Source organism: Bos grunniens, chromosome 18 (genome assembly GCF_055505025.1).
Source record: "Bos grunniens cultivar Pamir isolate PY7600 chromosome 18, Bosgru_T2T1.0, whole genome shotgun sequence".
Taxonomy (NCBI): domain Eukaryota; kingdom Metazoa; phylum Chordata; class Mammalia; order Artiodactyla; family Bovidae; genus Bos; species Bos grunniens.
The window spans coordinates 63843796-63859470 of record NC_141182.1 but is presented as its reverse complement, the minus strand read 5'-3'; the positions used below and the strand labels follow the sequence as shown (position 1 = coordinate 63859470).

Genomic DNA, 15675 nt, shown 5'->3' with positions numbered 1-15675 from the left:
GAGTAAGCGTCTTTTAATTTCATGGCTGCAGTCACCATCTGCAGTGATTTTGGAGCCCAAAAAGATAAAGTCTGACACTGTTTCCACTGTTTCCCCATCTATTTCCCATGAAGTGATGGGACCAGATGCCATGATCTTCGTTTTCTGAATGTTGAGCTTTAAGCTAACTAATTATACTTCAAAATAAACAGTTCTCAGTAGATAGTTATAAAATAGAGAACTTGTAGCTAATATTTAAGCTTCATATTTACTATTTCAGCCATGATGCCTAAAAACCCAAGAGCAGCACCCACGAGTTCTAGGATCCCTCAGGAGCAGCAGTAGGGGGCTAACAGTGGGGAAACATGAAGCCAAAACATTAGTGGTATGAAGCAACGATAGGCGAAAATCTAAAAATGCAGCAATACACAAAGCAAAAATGCAATCCAGTGCGTAGAAGGTGACGAAGGTGACCACCAGCATCAGGATGGTGTGGGCGGCTCTGGTCTCTGGTGGGTGTCTGTGGTGTCCAGTGGGGGTGTGGATATACCGCACCCTCTGGCGGTGTCTGTGCAGGAGAAGCACCATGGAGCCACTGGACCAGACCACGAGGCCAATAAACACGGCATCAGAGACGGACCATAAGTACAGAAAGCGTGCTTTAGGAGCTGAGGAGGAGCAGAACCACTTGCCATGGTTATCAGTATAGTTGTTTGTACCCTGTGGACCAGTGACTGTCACAGGAACATAGATATTCATTAGGAAACTGAGCAATCAGCAGGCGCAACAGGAAGGACCAATGGCCTTGGGGGCCCTTCCTCTGAGCATCACCCACGCCGCTGTCCTGGGGGTGAGAATGAAGGACTGATAGGTGCTCAGGACGCAGGTGGAGCACAGGGTGCTGCCTCGAGCCACCCTCTGTATGTAATACACAAACTTACACCCGAGACCTGACAGGGGCTTCCTCAAAACAAAAGCTACTATTATGTGGGGAATCCCAGGGGAGAAAATAATCAAAAGATTGGCCACAACCACGTGGGCGAGAATCACGTCTGTGGGTCTCATCTTGCAGCCAAGCAAGATCGGAGAGATGGTGTGGAAGAAAAGGATGACATTACCCAGAGCCCCAACCACCATCTGTAACAGAGAGATGGTTTCCAGAACCATCTCCCCTGGGTTTCTCAGGGCATTTCTGTGAATAGCCATGGAGAGGATGTCAGAGTGTCCTGGAGCGGAAAGGGGGCTGAGCTGGTAATGACATCAGAAGTCTTCTTATGCAATCAAAGTGGAAAAGGATTCTTGCATTTTCTGTCTCCTGAGAAGGGAGATGTCATGCTCCACAGGAGGGTCTCAGCCTAGACAACAGGTGCATGGTATCAGTTACAATGTCCCACTTACTATTTTGTATTTATTTCTATTCATTTGTATAAGCTGATGCTCCACTAGCCTGTGAGATCCAGGAACTTGAGAACCATGTCTCTCTTGATCAATAACACGACTGACCAATGTGTGTGTCCTTACACGCCAAGTTTCAGTTGCATCCGACTCTTAGTGACCCTATGGACTGTAGTCGACTGGGCTCCTCTGTCCATGGGATTCTGCATGAAAAATACTGGGAGTGGGTTGCCATGCCCTCCCCAGGGGATCTTCCTGACCCAGGGATTGAACTCGAGTCTCTTATGTCTCCTGCATTGCAAGTGGGTTTTTTTTTTTCCACCAAATAGTACCACCTGGGAAGCCCTGGTTGACCAATAATTGGTGTAAAATACTATGTCCTGAATATACATATTACAGGTGACATGAGAGAAAGACAGTGATATACCCTTCCCCTTTAGAATGTATGATCATCCTGGCTATTATAGTAAAATATTAACTTTGAAAAATGAGACAATATTACTGAGATTATAGGAGAGTCTGACTAAATTTAATACAGTTGTTGCTGAACCAGTTGTCCACCTTGGAGAACTCACAGCTCATCAGAGATACAAAAGAACAATAAAACATCAGTCATGCAGTTCTGGCTTCTGCTCCCTCATGGAAGTCAACTTTCTGTCCTAATAATTAAAACACAGAATACTCTGTAAATTCTTGGATTCCTAACAGAGGCGAGAACAGAGGGGAAATCTCTGCTTCCACGATTGGAGAGATGGACAGTGAATAGACGGGATCGAGGTTATTGGAGCACAGGTTCATGAGGGAAACCCCTCGGACCCAGGGCAGAAAACCCTGAACTTATAATGGATTTATGTAGGCCCTATGGGTTGCTGGAGGCTCTGTGTGGAGAAGTCTGGCATTCAGAAACTCCAGGAAGACCAAGTTATAGGGAGATTACCACAGTTCTAAGTTTTGTGATTTCTTTGAGGAAAAATCAGTGGAAAAAAAAAATCAGTGGCAAAATCTCCTTGTGCTTTCAGTGGGGGTTGGAAGGGGAAAAACCATTTTGAAATACATCAGAGCACGAAGTTCTTCTTAATCTGCCTTTAGGAGAGGTTAGCTAACTGGAGCCTAACCAACTGGGGTCTTCTCAGAGCCTGACTGACCTGGGAAAGGAAATACCCAGCATCCAGCCCACACTAGCCATCCTGCCCAATCTACTGGGGAAGAAAAAGCAGAGAATTGCTGGTGTGGAATCTCCCCTCTCCCCTCACCTCACCACCACATCACTGAAGGTTGATTAACAGTTCCTTTTACCCAGTACATCATGTCCAGATATCAAGAAAAAACTCCTAGGCATACTACAAGGCAAGGACAATTTGGAGACCCAGAGCAAACTTTAGATTCAGACATGGCAGGAATGAGGAAATGATCAGACTTTCTGGACTTCGGATGTGCTGTGACTAAGCACGCACAAGCCAGTGCAAACAGCAGGAGTTAACGCGATGCTGAACCTTCGGAGGAGAATGTAACTCACCTCATCCCAGCTCAGCACAGAAGTCAGGGCTGGTCTGTGCAGGCCTCCTAAGAGAACGAGAAAGCCCTGCTAAGAGAGCGCGTCGTGTGCCCAGGACCATGGACAGAGGAGTCGGGACCTCGGCCCTGCACAGAGGGACACAGGGGGCGCTGGGGAGGGCGGAGCAGGCCGCGTCCAGTGCGGAATCAATCACTCAGCCTCTTCGCAGAGCGCACCTCGATGTAAGTCCTCAGTCTTAGGCAGGACTGCCGCCTGGGGTCCTTCTCTGTGTTCACCTGTTTTAGTCTGCTTGAGGTGTTATAAAAAAAAAAATGTATCACCCACTCAGGGGATTATAAACAACAGAAATTCAGTGCTCACAGTCCTGGAGGCTGGACGCCCACAAACAAGGCTGTAGCAAGGACCCCTCTGTGAGAGCTCCCTTCCTGATTCATGGCTGGTGCTCTCACAGCGTCCTCATGTGATGGAAAAGTCTATGGCACTCTGTAGACCCTCTCTTATAGCAACAGTAATTCCACATGTGAGGGCATGAAGCACCCACCTCCAAAGACGGTCATGTTTGGGGTTAGGTTTTCAAAGCATGAAATTTGCAGGGACTCAAACTTCAGACCTAGAGAAGGAAATGGCCAATCACTCCAGTGTTTTTGCCTGGAGAATCCCAGGGACGGGCGAGCCTGGTGGGCTGCCCTCTATGGGGTTGCACAGAGTCGGACTCAACTGAAGCGACTTAGCAGCAGCAGCAGCAGAAGTAAACTTCAGACCACGGACAGCCCAAGATATATTTTGGAGCATTTCTGAGTATAAAATGCAAAGTTAACTTACAAAAGCCAGTCATATTCTAATTTCTAAGTTAAAAAAAGTGTACACTGGTTACTTTCCATCACTCACATCTCTTGGCAGACTTGAAAATTACCTGAATTTCATCTCACGGCAGATTCTTTTCCCTTTCCATAATGTCTCAGGTTAAGGAAGGACAGTTGAGATTTTTTTCCATATTCTTGAGAAAAATATGTGGATCACACACAACACAAAACCCATGCAGAATGGGGAGAGAGTATTTTTGCCGAAAGTAGTGAAAACCTTCATCCAACTGAACAGGGATTAAAAATAGGAAAAAATGTGTCTGTCATTATTAAGCAGTGTAATTCTGTGTATTTCTGTGTGCGCACCTGTGTGTCTGTGTCATCAGAGCTTATCTGATGCTGCAGGATTTTCCAGTTCTAATGAACTCAGCACAAAAATATGTCCTCATATATTCATACTAACCCTAATCTATTAGGTCTGAGAATATCAAAGACTGCCTTTAAACATGGTTGAAGGACTCAGTAACTCTAGTCATCCAGGACTTAGCACAGATTCCACAGTGACCCTCTACCTCTTCCCCTCATTGTCAGGGACCCCAGGACCCGGGATTTGCACTGAACTCACAGCTCTGGTCCCACTCAGATACACACCCCAGCACATTGCCCCCTTTCACCTGCCAGCCAGGGCATGGACGGGGCAGCTCAGGACAAGGCAGGGGAGCACCTGTCCTGCCCAAGGTGCTGACAACACAGCTCTGAGCTCCTCTCCTGCTGAAGAGCCAACTCTCCTGTTTCCTGCCCTGAGACTGAACACAAGGGAGCACTCACCTGCCTGCACTTGGTGCCACACTCTGCAGGGAAGTGTCAGTCAGGATGGGCCCCAGTTATAGGGACAGGGTCCCTGGGCCCACACTCCCCACAGAGGAGCCATTATCATGTCATCTGGAGCGGAGGTGACACTGTCTGCATGGAGAATCTCGGGTGTCTCCAGTGAGGGGCAGATCTTACCCCCAGTGCTCGTCACCCTCACCCACGCCTGGGGACTACTGACAACTCCTGGCAATTACTGAGAAGGTCCCTGTGAGCAGCTGAGCAGAGGGCAGGGAGAGTTTTCTGTGTTCCCCGTGGGAGAGCCCAAGTTTATAGTGAAAGTCATAGCTGGGGGAGGGACTCTCACAGAGCACCGGGGTCCCTTCACTGTGTCTCCCGTTGGGCATTTTCCTTCGTGGTCTCACTTTTCCAAACTGTTCCAAAGTGTGTTCACACAGATCATCAGCATGGGGTCTTGAGGCTGGGCTTTCTCCTGAGGTTAAGTTCCACAGCCCTTTCTATTTATGGCCTCAAGTCTGTTTAACCTGGAAAATGCCTCCTTTGAAGCCAGAGATTCCCTTCTCAGAATCCTCAGGTCTCCATTCTGTCCACATGACTCTGCTCCACGTCACCCACAGACCACCTCTTTGAGTCTGTTTGGATCACCAGCCTGCCCTTGTGTTACAGTCCATTAGCTCTGGCAAGATGCACTCTGGGACATGTAGACAGGGGTTGGGGAAAAGAATTTATTAAAATTGTATTAGGGAGAAAATGTTAGAATTCTTTAATTTCATCTGTGATGATCAATTGCTAGTTGGAAGTTTAACTTGACAATTGGATGTTTGATACCTGATCCATTAGGTAGGCAGTTGGCCTGGTGTTTCTCCTGGGGGACCATGGAGCAGAAGGGACACCACTCACCCTCCCCATCAGGTACCTTCTATGGAGAATTGGTGCATGAAGGCAGCAGACACGTCTGCATTTCATAAACAAGGGGTTTCCAAGATAACCTGGTAGATAGAATATCTTCCGCTTCTTCAAAAAGTAATATTTATTTTGGCTGCGCGAGGCTTCTGGTGCTGTGCACAGCCCTTCTCTAGTTGTGGAGAGCTGGGGCCACTCTGTAGTTGCAGTGTGTGGGCTCCTCATTCTGATTTCTCTTACTGCAGAGCCCGGGCTCTAGGGCACAGTGGCTCAGTAGTTGTGGCACAAGCTTAGTTGCTTTGTGGCATGTGGAATCCTCCAGACCAGAGATGGAACCCATGTCCCCTGCACTGGCAAGCGGATTCTTAACCACTGGACCACCAGGGAAGTCCTACTGCTCCTATAACGCTGTTCATTCGTGGCCTCTGTCTGGGACAATGTGCATAAAGGTTTTAATATATTGAATGATTCTTCACTATGGGGACATTGCTCAACACAAACACATACAGACAGTGTGGACCTACTATGTGCCATTCCTCAACTAGGTAATGAAGATACAGAGACAGTCACTAACACTTCAGGTTCCCATATTTGAAACATGTGATTCACCCCAGACTTCCAGCTGAGTGGGTGAAAGCATCCAGCTCTGAGCCGTCCAGTGTGGAAGCGCCAGTCCCAAGGGGCCACCGAGCTCCTGACATGGGCTCATTTGGACTGAGGGGCTTGGGTGTAACACACACACCCGATTCGCCTTCTGTATTGAGGTGCTCCTATGTTGGCTGCATATATATTTACAATTGTTACATCTTCTTCATGGATTGATCCTTCAATCAATATGAGGTGTTATTCTTTGTCTCTTGTAATAGTCTTTATTTTCAAGTCTTTTTTGAATAAGTATTTCTCTGATTGTGTTTTGATTTGTGTGGAACAACCTTTTCCATTCCATCACTTTCAGTCTATTCGTGTCTCTAGATGGAAAGTTTTTTGTAAATAGCAGGTATATGGGTCTGTTTCTTTATCTAATCAGCCTGTCTGTGTCCTTTGATTGGAGCACTTCTATTCTGACATTATTTGAAGCAGTCATAATAAATCTAAGGAGAATATTAGAAAATTTGGAAGGTCATATGTAATTGATACAGCAATAAATACAAATAATTGTACCTTCATTTCAGTTCAGTTCAGTCGCGCAGTCGTGTCTGAATCTTTGTGACCCATGAATCACAGCACGCCAGGCCTCCCTGTTCATCACCAACTCCCGGAGTTCACTCAGACTCACGTCCATCGAGTCGCTGATGCCATCCAGCCATCTCATCCTTTTTCATCCCCTTATCCTCCTGCTCCCAATCCCTCCCAGGATCAGAGTCTTTTCCAATGAGTCAACCCTTCACATGAGGTGGCCAGTGTACTGGAGTTTCAGCTTTAGCATCATTCCTTCCAAGGAAATCCCAGGGCTGATCTCCTTCAGAATGGACTTGTTGGATCTCCTTGCAGTCCAAGGGACTCTCAAGAGTCTTCTCCAACACCACAGTTCAAACGCATCAAGTCTTCAGTGCTCAGCCTTCTTCACAGTCCAACTCTCACATCCATACTTGATCACAGGAAAAACCATAGCCTTGACTAGACGACCTCTGTTGGCAAAGTAATGTCTCTGCTTTTGAATATGCTATCTAGGTTGGACATAACTTTCCTTCCAAGGAGTAAGAGTCTTTTAATTTCATGGCTGCAGTCACCATCTGCCATGATTTTGGAGCCCCCCAAAATAAAGTCTGACACTGTTTCCCCATCTATTTCCCATGAAGTGATGGGACCAGATGCCATGATCTTCATTTTCTGAATGTTGAGCTTTAAGCCAACTTTTTCACTCTCCACTTTTCTTTCATCAAGAGGATTTTTAGTTCCTCTTCACTTTCTACCATAAGGGTGGTGTCATCTGCATATCTGAGGTTATTGATATTTCTCCCAGCAATCTTGATTCCAGCTTGTGTTTCTTCCAGTCCAGCATTTCTCATGATGTACTCTGCATATAAGTTAAATAAGCAGGGTGACAATATACATCCTTGACGTACTCCTTTTCCTATTTGGAACCAGTCTGTTGTTCCATGTCCAGTTCTAACTGTTGCTTCCTGACCTGCATAAAGACTACTAAGTTCTACAATGGAATATTAAAAATGCCACATTTTCCAAGAAAAAATATATTATGACAAAGCAACACAGAAAACAGTGATTAGGATAAAATATAAAACTAAGCCTCAATATTCTGTGTCAGTGACGAAGACTAAACGTTTAAGTGAAAAATATGGAGCAGGAAGATTCTTTTCCCTCCATCATATGACTTCATCTGTCTAATCAATCAAATTTACTGACGGTCAGCCGTGACCAACCTATACAACATATTAAAAAGCAGAGACATTATTTTGCCGATAAAAGTTCATGTAGTCAAAGCTATGTTTTTTCCCGTAGTCATGTATGGATGTGAGAGTTGGACTATAAAGAAAGCTGAGCACTGAAGAATTGATGCTTTTGAACTGTGGTGCTGGAGAAGATTCTTGAGAGTCCCTTGGACTGCAAGGAGATCAAACCAGTCAATCCTAAAGGAAATCAGTCCTGAATATTCATTGGAAGGAGAAAGATGCTAAAGCTGAAACTCCAATACTTTGGCCACCTGATGCAAAGAACTGACTCACTAGAAAATATTCTGAAGCTGGGAAAGATTGAAGGCAGGAGGAAAAGGGAACAACAGAGGATGAGATGGTTGGTTGGCATCACTAACTCAATGGACATGAGTGTGAACAAGCTCCGGGAGTTGGTGATGGACAGGGAAGCCTGGCGTGCTGCAGTCCATGGGGTCACAAAGACTCGGACACGACTGAGCGACTGAACTGACCGAACTGAGCCATGTAAAGAAAATCCAATGTGAAAAATGATGTAACCCACTGAATAACATTGATTTTTGTGTAACACTACAGCATATCAGAGAAACACGAGTGAAAAAAAAAAAAAAACCCACAAACAAAAACATAACACCGTCTCCATTTCCCAGGATTCTTATCCTCACCTATGAAATAAAACGTCCACCCCCTCTGGAATAACAATGTAGAACAATACTGGATTGTGTGTAAGCGTATATCAGATATGAGCTGCACCACAGGGAGATAAACTTTGTGAAAACACTTCAGATGTTCCTGAAGAAAGGAGGCTCCTTCAGGCAGCTGCACTGGCCAAGGGGAAAACGGGTTTCCTTAGTAATGGCTGGAATCTTTTTCAAGTTGATAATCTCATGGATTCACTTTCAGACCTCTCAAGGCAGCAAGCCCATTTATCTATTCAACCTTCAAAGTTGTTTGGATTTGTGTAAAAATTTGTACTGAGTACAAACATCAGTGGTACCAAATTCTAATTATAAAATAAATGTCATGGGTATATAAACATACAGCATGGAGACAGTAGTTAATAATACTGTATTGCATAATGAAAAGTAGTAAGAGAGTCGATCTTCAAACTTCTTGTCAAAAGAAAGTTTTTGTAGTACGTACAGAGGTGGAAATGGTGACAGATTATATTTTGGGGGCTCCAAAGTCACTGTGGTTGGTGACTGCAGCCAGGAAATTAAAATATGCTTGCTCCTTGGATGAAAAGCTATGACAAATCTAGACAGTGTATTAAAAAGCAGAGAACATCACTTTGTCAACAAAGGTCCATATAGTCAAAGCTATGTTTTGCCAGTAGTCATGTATGGATGTGAGAGTTGGACCATAAAGAAGGCTGAGCACTGAAGAACTGATGCCTTCAAACTGTGGTGCTGGAGAAGCCTCCTGAGAGTCCCTCCAACAGCAAGGAGATGAAACCAGTCCATCCTAAAGGAAATCAACCCTGAATATTCATTGGAAAGACTGATGCTGAAGCTCAAATACTTTGGCCACCTGATGTGAAGAACTGACTCACTGGAAAAGACCCTGACTGAGAAAGACTGAGGGCAGGAGGGGGGAAGAGGGCAACAGAGGATGAGATGGTTGGATGGCATCACCGACTCAATGGACATATGTTTGAGCAAACTCTGGGAGATGGTGAAGGACAGGGAGGCCTGGTGTGCTGCAGTTCACATGATCATGAAGAATCAGACAAGACAACACTGAAAACAACATGGAGGTAGATAGATATCAACTCGACTTATTTGACTGATTGTCTGTAACATATGCAAATATTCAATCATAATGTTGTAAGACCTGAAGTGATACTGTGTCACGTTATTTATGCTTCAGTAAAAGTGGGTATAAAATAAATATATAAATAATTGCAGAAGAAAGGAATTGGCTATTATTGAAGCTGTCTACTATGTATCTAAGGGGCTTCCCAGGGGGCACAGTGGTAGAGCCTGCCTGCCAATGCAGGAGATGCAGGAGACACAGGTTGAGCCCTGGTTTAGGGAAATCCCCCGGAGGAGGAAATGGCAACCTGCTCCAATATTCTTGCCTAGAAAATTCCATGGACAGAGGAGCCTGGGGTTGCAAAGAGTCACACATGACTGAGAGATTGAACATGGATGCACTACATATTTAGCTATTTAACCATTTTTCTTCAAGAGCAGAACCTAGGAGTTTTAGGATCCCTCAGGAGTGACTGGAAGGTGGAAACTGTGGGAAAACACAAAGCCAAGACACTAGAGGTCTGTATCAACCATAGACAAAAATTTAAAAAGGCACTGATACAAAAAGAAAAAAATAGAATTCAGCAGGTAGAAGATGACGAAGGTGACCACCAGCATCAGGATGTTGTGGGCGGCTCTGGTCTCCAGGGGGCATCTGTGGTGTCCAGTGGGGGTGTGAATATGCTGCACCCTCTGGCGGTGTCTGAGCAGGAGAAGCACCATGGAGCCACTGGACCAGACCATGAGGGTAAGAAACACGGCATCCGAGATAGACCAAAAGGACATAAAAGCTGTGTAAGGAGCTGTGGGTGAGCAGAACCACTTCTCTTGATTGTCAGTATCATTTCTTGTGTTCTCTGGACCAGTAATCATCAAGGGAATGCAGATATTCATTAATATCTGAGCATCCAGATTCATTAATATCTGAGCTCATTAAACTGAGCATCCAGCAGGTGCAATGGGAAGGACCAATGAACTTGGGGGCCCTTCCTCTGAGCATCACCCACTCTGCTCTCCTGGGGGTGAGAGTGAAGGACTAATAGGTGCTCAGGATGCAGGTGGAGCACAGGGCAGTGCTCCGAGCCACTCTTTGTATGTAATACACAAACTTACACAAGAGACTGTTCAGGGGCTTCCTCAAAACAAAAACTGCCATTATACGGGGAATCCCAGAGAAGAAAATAATCAGGAGATTGGCCAGCGCCAAGTGTGTGAGAATCGCATCTGTATCTCTTTTTCTGGCCAAACAAGATTGGAGAGATGCTGTGGAAGAAAAGGATGACATTACCCAGAGCCCCAACCACCACCAGGAACAGAAAGATGGTTTTCAGAACCACCTCCCCTGGGTTTCTCAGGGCATCTCTGTGAATAGACATGGAGAAGATGTCAGTGTCCTGAAGGTGAAAGGAAGCTGTGCAGGTGATGACAGAGTCAACATTGGGAAAGAATTCTTGATCTTTTCCTCTCCTGAGAAGGGAGACACTGTCATACTCCACATGTGGGGCTCAACCTGTAGGACACATGCATGACGTCAGTTATACTTTTCACTATTAGTACATTAATTTCTACTATGTGGCATATCCTTATTCTCCACAAGCATGTAAGTTCATGAAGTTAAGAACTACATCTGGACTTCCCTGGGGTCCAGGGGTTAAGAAACTGGCTTGCAATGCAAAGACAGAGGATCAAACACTTATCAAGGAACCAAGGTTCCACATGCCGAGGAGCAAGTAAGCCTACGTGCTGCACCTAAGACCCAAGGCAGCCAAATAAATAAATACATATATTTTTTTAAAGGACCACATTTATCTCGTTTACCAACATGGTCGATGCATAATAGATGTTACAAATATGTACTGAGTATATGACTATGTGACAGGAGACAGAAAAGCAGATACACTAAACCTCTTAGAGACATTCCTGCCTATTGTAAGAATGCATTAAGAAAAAACCACAAATTGCGAAAGTATTGAACTTATACGATTGTCCAGCTGATTTTAATACAGTTTCAACAGAGTCAGTTATCCACACTTAAAACTCATATTTCATCAGAATTACCATGCACGGTATAACTTAAAAAATCATTTGTGGACCTGCACTTTCTAGTTCCTCAGGTAAGGAGCTTGGGAGTGACCTCTCTCTCCTAACAAGGAAAACACCAAATAGACTGAAAATTCTCGAATCAGTAAGAGAGGTGAGAGACAGGGGACATCACTGCCTCCACAAGGGAAGGGACAGCAGGTGAAGAGAAGGAACCAAGATTATTTTGGAGCAAAGATTCATGAGCAGAAATCCCTCTGGAATAAGTCCTGGATAGGAAATCCTGCATCATAATCAATGGATCGATGGGGACTCAGTGTGTAGGAGTCTGACAGAATCTCCAGGAGGACCACTCATCCCACAGTTCTGTGAGTCTGGTGATATTTCCCTCAGTTAATATCAGAGAAATCCACCAGATCATTTGGAGTTCTGTATCTGCTGTGACTAAACATGCACACAAGCCAGTAGAAGCAATAATAATTAATGTGATGCTGAATCAGCAGAGAAGTGTGTAACTCACCTCATCCCAGTTCAGCACAGAAGTCAGAGCTCATCTGTGCAGGCCTCCTAAGAGATGGAGAAGCCCTGCTGAGAAAGCTCGTCATGTGCCCAGGACCATGGACAGAGGAGTCAGGAACTTGGCCCTGGACAGAGGGACACAGGGAGAGATGTGGAGGGTGAAGCAGGCCGGGTTCAGTGCAGAATCACTATGGCTTTTCTCAGAGATTGCCTCTGATGGCGCTCAATCTTAGCCACGACGACCACCTGGGGTCCTTGTCAATACTGGCCTTAGAATGTCTGAACTGCTACAACAAAACATCACCCACTTGAGAGGATTATAAACAGAAATTTATTGGTCACATTTCTGGAGGTTAGAGGTCCAAGATGAAGGCTGCAGCATGATTCCTATCTGGGGAGAGCTGCCTTCTTGATTCATGACTGGTGCTTCTCGCTGTGTCCTTAGGTGATGGAAAGAGTCATGGAGCTCTGGAGGTCTCTTTTATAAGGGCACTTATATAGTTCATGAGGTCTCCACCTGGCAAGGCCCACATCCTGAAACCATCATGTTTGGGGTTATGATATCAATATATGAATTTTGGGCCAGAAATACTCAGACAATTCCATGGTTCAAGGTACACTCCACTGTATTTGAAAATATTAAATTCAGCATTGAATTATCACAGACAGTATTATTCTAATCCTATTACCATTTTTTAAATTTTATTGTTATGAGGTATAGGCGATTGACAATGCTATGATAGTTTCAGGTGAACAGTGAAGGGCCTCAGCCATACATGTACAGGTATCCATTCTCCACCAAACTCCCCTCCCATCCTGGCTGCCAGATCAAATTGACCAGAGTTCCCTGTGCTATATAATAGATCATTTGTTGGATTTCCACTTTCAGTTCAGTTCAGTTCAGTCGCTCAGTCGTGTCTGACTCTTTGGGACCCCATGAATCGCAGCATGCCAGGCCTCCCTGTCCATCACCAACTCCCGGAGTTAACTCAGGCACACATCCATCGACTCAGTGATGCCATCCAGCCATCTCATCCTCTGTTGTCCCCTTCTCCTCCTGCCCCCAATCCCTCCCAGCATCAGTCTTTTCCAATGAGTCAACTCTTCACATGAGGTGGCCAAAGTACTGGAGTTTCAGCTTTAGCATCATTCCTTCCAAAGAAATCCCAGGCCTGATCTCCTTCAGAATGGACTGGTTGGATCTCCTTGCAGTCCAAGGGACTCTCAAGAGTCTTCTCCAACACCACAGTTCAAAAGCATCAATTCTTCAGCACTCAGCCTTCTTCACAGTCCAACTCTCGCATCCATACATGATCACAGGAAAAACCATAGCCTTGACTAGATGGACCTTTGTTGGTAAAGTAATGATTCTGCTTTTCAATATCCTATCTAGGTTGGTCATAACTTTTCTTCCAAGGAGTAAGCGTGTTTTAATTTCATGGCTGCAGTCACCATCTGGAGTGATTTTGGAGCCCCCCAAAAAATAAAGTCTGAAACTGTTTCCACTGTTTCCCCATCTATTTGCCATAAAGTGATGGGATCAGCTGCCATGACCTTTGTTTTCTGAATGTTGAGCTTGAAGCCAACTTTTTCACTCTCCTCTTTCACTTTCATCAAGAGGCGTTTTAGTTCCTCTTCACTTTCTGCCATTAGGGTGGTGTCATTTGCATATCTGAGGTTATTGATGTTTCTCCGGCAATCTTGATTCCAGCTTGTGTTTCTTCCAGTCCAGCATTTCTCACGATGTACTCTGCATAAAAGTTAAATAAGCAGGGTGACAATATACAGCCTTGACATACTCCTTTTCCTATTTAAATCAGTCTGATGTTCCACGTCCAATTCTAACTGTTGCTTCCTCACCTGCATATAGGTTTCTCAAGAGGCAGGTCAGGTGGTCTGTTATTCCCATCTCTTTCAGAATTTTCCATTTTAGTACTTCCAATACTTTAAAAAGGGCATACATTGCTTATTTTCTAGCATTTGCACTGTTTTCACAGAGTTGAAAATTCATTAGATTTCATCTCATTATGAAGTCTTTTTTCTTTGTCCTCCTGCTCCAGAATAAAGTAGGGGGGTAGCATTTCCCCATTCAATCAGAGAGACAAAATATGAGTAACATCTATACACACAACTTAAAAACATCCAGAACTCTGACAGAATGTCTTAGCAGAAATTAGGCTGCTGCTGCTGCTGTGTCACTTTAGTCGTGTCCGACTCTGTGAGACCCCATAGATGGCAGCCCACCAGGCTTCCCGTCCCTGGGATTCTCCAGGCAAGAACACTGGAGTGGGTTGCCATTTCCTTCTCCAATGAATGAAAGTGAAAAGTGAAAGTGAAGTCGCTCAGTCGTGTCCGACTCTAGCGACTCCATGGACTGCAGCCTACCAGGCTCCTCTATCCATGGGATTTTCTAGGCAAAAGTACTAGAGTGGGGTGCCATTGCCTTCTCCAGCAGAAATTTAACCCACGGTCTAATTTGTTAGGTCCTGAGAAGTCACTAGACGCCTTTACACATGGTTGAGAAGCTCAGTGGCTCTGGTCATGCAGACTTGACAGACTGACAGTGACCACCCCCCGCCCCCACCCATCTTTTCCCCTCATTGTCAGGGAACCCAGGGCACAGGGATTTGCAGTGAACTCAGCACCTTGATCCAACTCAGATACACTGTTGTTGAATTATTACAACATCCAAAACCTGGAAATAATCTAAGTGCCCACTATAAAAAAAAGATAAAGAAGCTGTGGTGTATTATACCACAGTGGGATGTTTTTCATTGGAGGATAGTTGTGTTACAATGTTGTAACACATGTTTTTATTGGAGTATGGCTGTGTTGCATTGTGTGCTTTACAATATTATTTAGTTTCATCTGTACAACAAAGTGATTCACTTATATGTATACTTATCCCCTCTTTTCTTCACCTTTAGGTCACCACTGAGCATTGAGTAGAGTTCCCTGTGCTATACAGTAGGTTCTCATCAGCTATCTATTTTACACATCGTAGTGTATACAAGTCAAACTAATAGTATTACTCAAAAGTACGGAATCATTATTTTACCCATGAAACCGACATAACATTATATCAGTTGTATTCCAATTTGAAAAACTGAAAAAACAAAAGTTGGACACTATCTTTTACAAAAATGATCTGAACTGGATCACCAGCGAGGTCCCCCAAACAAGTCTTAACAGATTTAAGACTGAAATCCCATCAAGTGTCTTTTCTAACCCCCTGATATGAAACTAGATGCCAATAACAGCAGGAAAGTCAGAAAATTCACAGATACGTGGAGATGAACAACCACCTCTACAGAGGTCAAAGAAAAATCCAAAAGGAAATAAAAGACCTTGAGACAAGAGTGAGTGGAAACATAGCAAACAAAAGGTTATGGGATTCAGCACAAGTTGTTCTAAGAGGGGCGTTTTCATAACAGATGACTGCATTAAGAAAAAAGATTCTAGTAATCAAGCTAACTTTTTACCACAAGGATCAATAGCAACCAAAAACCAGCAAAATATCACCACCACCCCTTCCCCCGCCCCCC

At 44.6% G+C, this 15675-nt stretch overlaps 2 pseudogenes; both read right to left on the bottom strand.

Annotated features, from left to right (window-relative positions):
* Positions 1–255: 255 nt before the first annotated feature.
* LOC147354731 (vomeronasal type-1 receptor 4-like) lies at positions 256–1185 on the bottom strand (annotated as a pseudogene).
* An 8817-nt stretch (positions 1186–10002) lies between these two features.
* Positions 10003–10947, bottom strand: LOC147354730 (vomeronasal type-1 receptor 4-like; annotated as a pseudogene).
* Between the last annotated feature and the right edge of the window lie 4728 nt (positions 10948–15675).